Raw genomic sequence first — 6,209 nt, forward strand, 5'->3', positions numbered from 1 at the left:
ATGGTACTTTACTTTCAAGAAATAAAGTACTAAGTAATTTTTTTTTTTGTAAATTTAATATTATTATATGGATTATAAATATTTGAGATAATAATTAGTATTTAGAGTATGGACTATGTAGTGATTTTCTTTATCTTTATCTTTTTTTTTTCTTTTTTTGTTTGTATGATACTTTACTTTCAAGAAATCAAGTATTGGGTAATTTTTTTTTTTTCATTTTTATATTATTAAGTAGATTATAAATATTTAAGATATAAATTAGTATTTAGAGTATGGACTGTAAAGTGATTTATCTTTTTTTTTTTTCCTTTTTTTTTTTTTGTATAGGACTATACTTTCAAAAAATCAAGTACTGGGTAAATTTTTTTCACTTTTTTTTTTCTTTTATAAATTTTATATTATTAAGAGGATTATAAATATTTAAGATAGTAATTAGTATTTAGATTGTAGATTGTGAAGTGATTTATTTTATTTTATTTTTTTCCTTTTATATAGGACTTTACTTTCAAGAAATAAAGAACTAGGTAATTTTTTTAAATTTTTTTTCTTTTGTAAATTTTATATTATTATGTGGATTATAAAAATATTTAAGATAGTAATTAGTGTAGGGACTCGATTCGTGACGACCCTAAGATGACATCGGGCTCGTACGTAAAGAGGGCCCAAACAATATCATTTGTAGAGCGTGGGTTTGAAAGGTTAGGCCTTGGTCACCGGACGGTGGTTTGGGTTGGCTCCGGTCAGTGAATCTCGTCCAAGGAGTTTGGGGAGCTTTGTGCTCTTGTTATTCTCCTTATTTCTAGGACACCATGGTTGGGAGGACTAGTTGTCCCCCTCCCTTTTGGCGTATAAGTCTTCCTTTTTATATCTCTTTTCGGTTGATCCTGACCCTCCACATGTTTATTAGGCAGGATCCTATTCGTATGTCTGTCCCATTAGCCGCCTCCCCCTACTTTTTGTTAGTTGCTCTAACCGAAGCCACCCTATCCAGGCGTCTTCTCTCATTAATATGGCTGGGACGTTTGTGGGCGCATTTAATGCAGTGATGACGTATTTACCTTGAACCACCCCCACTCCGTATCCCTACGTGGGTCCCATTCTACTCGCCTCTTCTTCCGGGTGCGTTTTAGGGGCTGCCTTTGACGTGATGTCATTTTGCCCTCTGAAGACTTGGGATGCCGAGGACAGGGTCATCCTCGGCTATGCCCCTAGGCTACTCAGTTTTTCCTTATTCGTCCTCGGTAAATTCCCTCCCCGGCACGGTCCCTGGGCCTTAACATGAAATGGGCCGGGGTCATAAGTTCTCTGACCCCACAATAGCCCCTCAAAATCCTGCTGTTCGACCTCTTAGTCGGAGAGGAGGATTTTGGTGATGCCACATCTTTATTACGGTCTGTTTAGCTCTACCCTTCATCAATGTGGGTATCTCTTCACCTACCCAGGAAACACGCCGGACTACGAGACATTCTTTTAGATTCACTCACGATGCGCTCCTGCCGTTTCAGTGTTCGAGACGCATCTTTAATGATTTCCCTTTACGAGACCATTCAAATTCGACGGTTATTGACGGCGTTGGGAAGTGGAGTGGGTATATTCGCGTTTACAGATCTTCTTGGAAATTTGGATAGATTAAATGCCACCCATCTTGCCCTCCATATAAGAAGAAAGGCAAGAGGTTACTTCTCTTACACAGAGACCCTTTAATCCCTCTAAAGTCTTAAACCCCTAGCTTCACCCAGAGTTTCCCTTATCCGCTCGCTTACACCTTGAATTGTGATATGTCTGAGGTCGGAGCAGGAATGAAGAGACCATACCCCTCCTAGAAACGTTATGTTCTTCCGAAGTTTAAAATGGCTCGGTCAGGGCAGGGTTGGCAGAGACTCAAGATACCTCTCATCCCCCCTTCAGCCAAAATCTGAAGCAGGGGCTCATCGCGTCAAGCTTTTGGTGCGACTGAGCTGGGGTCACCCATTATCAGTACTAGCCGCTCTCTTATGAGCATAGCTAACATGGCACCAGCGTGTTAGGAGTCAGGGCTGATGCAGGGACAAAGTGTCCCTGTTTCTTCCTCTCTTCCTTCACTGGTGCCTCCTTTTGCCTCCCCTTCTTCTTCTTTCCCATCACCAGATCCATCCTGGTGCTTTTACTTCTTCCTCTTCTTCTCCTCGTCCATCGAAGGAGGTCCTCCTCTCAATATGGTTGCTACTGGAGCAAAGTTTGGAAAGACTTCTGGTTGTTTGTTTTTTTTTTTTTCTTTTTTTCTTTTTATTATTGTTTCTGTAATTCGTTTCCTGTATAGGCTTGTTTAAGCCCTTCATTGTACGCTGTAATACCTCTTTATATTAATAAAAGTCAACATTGCTTCATTTTGTGTATTCTATCTTTTTTTGCAATGGTTATGCCGTGAATAGACGTACTACCACATGACTTCTTTTTTATTTCTATATTCTGAACGATGCTTAGGACCGAAATCCCTATTAATAAAAAGACCTTGCTTTGTGCTTATTGAAACTATCCGGCACAACAATGTCAACTTGAACAAATGATATCTAGGGCAAAAACCTATATTTAAGAGAAAGATGTTATTCTGTACTTATCAGGCTAGTCAGCTTAATAATGCCGACCTGAAAAAGACAAAACTTAGGGCCGAAACCCTTGCAAAGAAAAAGATGTTATTATGAACTTATTAGAGCTGTCCGGCACAATAATACCGACCTGAAAAAACGATACTTAGGGTCAAAACCCTTGCTAGGAAAAAGATGTTATTATGAACTTACGGCACAATAATGCCGACCTAAGAAAGCGGTACATACTCCAAACTAGCCGAGATGACAGTTGAATTCTCGGTGCGGTGTAGGAGGTAACCATCCGAGGATGGGTGGTTCAAAAGAGGATCGTCCATGCGGGCCGCCAAGTACTAGAGTGTTTCGCCGCCTTCCTGATGGCTTTCATAGCCTTGGTCCTTTTTTGGTATCCAGTCCGAGGACTGAGGTACGATCGTGCCGAGCTCAAATGCTCGTTTGCATCAGTTCCCTTAGAGTTGAGACTCTGATGACAGGTTGGGATCTTCATTATGTCTAGGACTTAATCCGACTTTAGTAAATAATCTCCCCATAGGTCTGAGTAACCTAGAACTCTCCTTAAGTAGTTAGTTTCCCCATAGGTTTGAGTCCGAGGACCATGCAATACCTTGGTTCTGTCCAAAACTTAGATTTATTAAGTAGTTGGTTTCCCCATAGGTTTGAGTCCGAGGACCATGCAATACCTTGGTTCTGTCCAAAACTTAGATTTATGAAGTAGTTGATTTCCCCATAGGTTTGAGTCCAAGGACCATGCAATACCTTGGTTCTGTCCAAAACTTAGATTTATTAAGTAGTTGGTTTCCCCATAGGTTTGAGTCCGAGGACCATGCAATACCTTGGTTCTGTCCAAAATTTAGATTTATTAAGTAGTTGGTTTTCCCATAGGTTTAAGTCCGAGGACCATGCAATACCCTGATTCTGTCCAAAACTTAGATTTCTTTTAAGTAGTTGGTTTCCCCATAGGTTTGAATCCGAGGACCATGCAATACCCTGGTTTTGTCCAAAACTTAAATTTCTTTTAAGTATGGGAAGGATTAGCCCCTTGAGGGATTAGCCCCTCAACCAAGATGTGAGACGTTGATCCGCCATGGAAAGCCCCTAGAACCGTCCGCGTTACTAACGTTTCGACGCACAGCCCCTAGTGGAACTTTGTGTTAAGACACAACAACGGTCTGCTGGAAATGATGAGAGGACTTCTCGTTCCTCCGCCTGGGCCAACGCACAAGCCTTTCCCACAGATGGCGCTAATTGTAGGGACTCGATTCGTGACGACCCCAAGATGACATCGGGCTCGTACGTAAAGAGGGCCCAAACAATATCATTTGTAGAGCGTGGGTTTGAAAGGCTAGGCCTTGGTCACCGGACGGTGGTTTGGGTTGGCTTCGGTCAATGAATCTCGTCCAAGGAGTCTGGGGAGCTTTGTGCTCTTGTTATTCTCCTTATTTCTAGGACACCATGGTTGGGAGGACTGGTTATCCCCCTCCCTTTTGGCGTACAAGTCTTCCTTTTTATATCTCTTTTCGGTTGATCCTGACCCTCCACCTGTTTATCAGGCAGGATCCTATTTGTATGTCTGTCCCATCAGCCGTCTCCCCCTACTTTTTGTTAGTTGCTCTAACCGAAGCCACCCTGTCCAGACGTCTTCTCTCATTAATATGGCTGGGACGTTTGTGGGCGCATTTAATGCAGTGATGACGTATTTACCTTGAACCACCCCCACTCCGTATCCCTACGTGGGTCCCATTCTACTCGCCTCTTCTTCCGAGTGCGTTTTGGGGGCCGCCTTCGACGTGATGTCGTTCTGCCCTCTGAAGACTTGGGATGACGAGGACAGGGTCATTCTCGGCTGTGGCCCTAGGCTACTCGGTTTTTTCCTATTCGTCCTTGGCAAATTCCCTCCCCGGCACGGGCCCTGGGCCTTAACATGAAATGGGCCGGGGTCATAAGTTCTCTGACCCCAAAATTAGTATTTAGAATGTGGAATTTGGAGCGATTTATCTTTATTTTTTTTTTCTTTTTATATGGTACATTACTTTTCAGAAATCAAGTACTAGATAATTTTTTTTTTCACTTTTTTTTCTTTTGCTAATTTTATATTATTAAGTGGATTATAAATATTTATAATAGTAATTGTGGGCGCATTTTTTACTTCAAGGAAACTCATGTACTCCTCGGCAATTTTTGCTTGTCCCACATCGAAGAAATCTCCCTCCCCCTTAAGCCTTATAAGCATGAGCCGAAGAAGTAAGGGTACCAAAGAATATGAAACTCAATGGGTATCAGTTAACACTTATACTCTATTTATAATACTTTATAAATCTGTAATTTTTCAAACTTCATATAGTTTATCTACATGAAATTTATAAAATCTAAAAGTAAAAAAAAAAAGTGTGTACATTTGGCTTGTGAGCTTTAATTATGGGTATATACGTGGAATGGATTCCCAGTTTCCCACATAAAGAAAGAAAACTGAGAGAATTGCTTCTCATTGTATGGGCTATAAATGAAACCAAACAATTTTCTTCCAAATTGTCTAACCTATTTTATGGCAAATCATTTGGTCATTCACATGTATGCTTCATATTAGTTTTCGCGGAAAAGCTAGAAAGAGGAGCTAATTGGTGTTTTAATTGTCGTCCTTGTAGCACTCTGATTTTTTACTACAAGTTTCTACTGATCCAACATTTCTAGGAAGACCATCCCCAACATGCTCATTGGGAAAGAAACTACTATATATATATATATATATATGCTAATATTCTAACTAAAACAATAATTAATAGTCGGGAGGCTTTTGTTATGTATTAATCCCCCTAATTTTGTTATAAGCTAATGGTTGACAAATGCATGGGTGACGCATGTGTAAAAATTGTGGTAGAGTGTTTATCTTTAGACAATTTGATCATGAATTAATACCCAAAGAAAAAAAAAATAGATGCTGAATTAAAAAGAAAAAGATATTTAAAAGTTTTGGTGGATTTCTTAAAGAAATATGTGAGACTACTGGTCTTTGTAGTTTCATCATATCTTGGGGTAAATTATTTATTTGTGTTTTGTTGAAGTGTGTTGCTTACTTTGTAATCCTTTCATAGTTTAATATCAATAGAGAACACTCCTTAAAAAAAAAGTAGGGAAAAAAAGGCCAAATTGAATCTTGCTAGGTTGTATGAGTTACCCTTGAAAATCCACATAATAATTTGCCTCAGTCAAGAAATAAGCAACTTGTACACATCTGACAGACCTTAATAATATAATTGCTCTAATTTCCCTACGAATGATAGATTAAACAATGTGTGTTTTAACCATATAAGTGTCAATCCTTATTCCTTAAAGCACTAGGTGCATTTTCTATATTGTTTCTCCCCTGGAAAATGTGCTTTACACTAGGTCCCAAAGATATATATACTTTTAAATATATGAAAATGTATTTAATCATCACAAACTATTCTTTTTGAAGAATTAGATGGTATAAAAGGAAGAGAAAACTCAATAAGTAAACAACTATCATAAGGACTTAAATTTAAATTCCACTCTTGTCTGCATTGAATATTTCTAAAGAAATTTGCTAATGCAAATAAAATAATTATCCTTTTTAATTCTTTAGTTGATGATCATTTTAAGTAGGAA

Source organism: Quercus robur, chromosome 10 (assembly GCF_932294415.1).
Source record: "Quercus robur chromosome 10, dhQueRobu3.1, whole genome shotgun sequence".
Lineage (NCBI taxonomy): Eukaryota > Viridiplantae > Streptophyta > Magnoliopsida > Fagales > Fagaceae > Quercus > Quercus robur.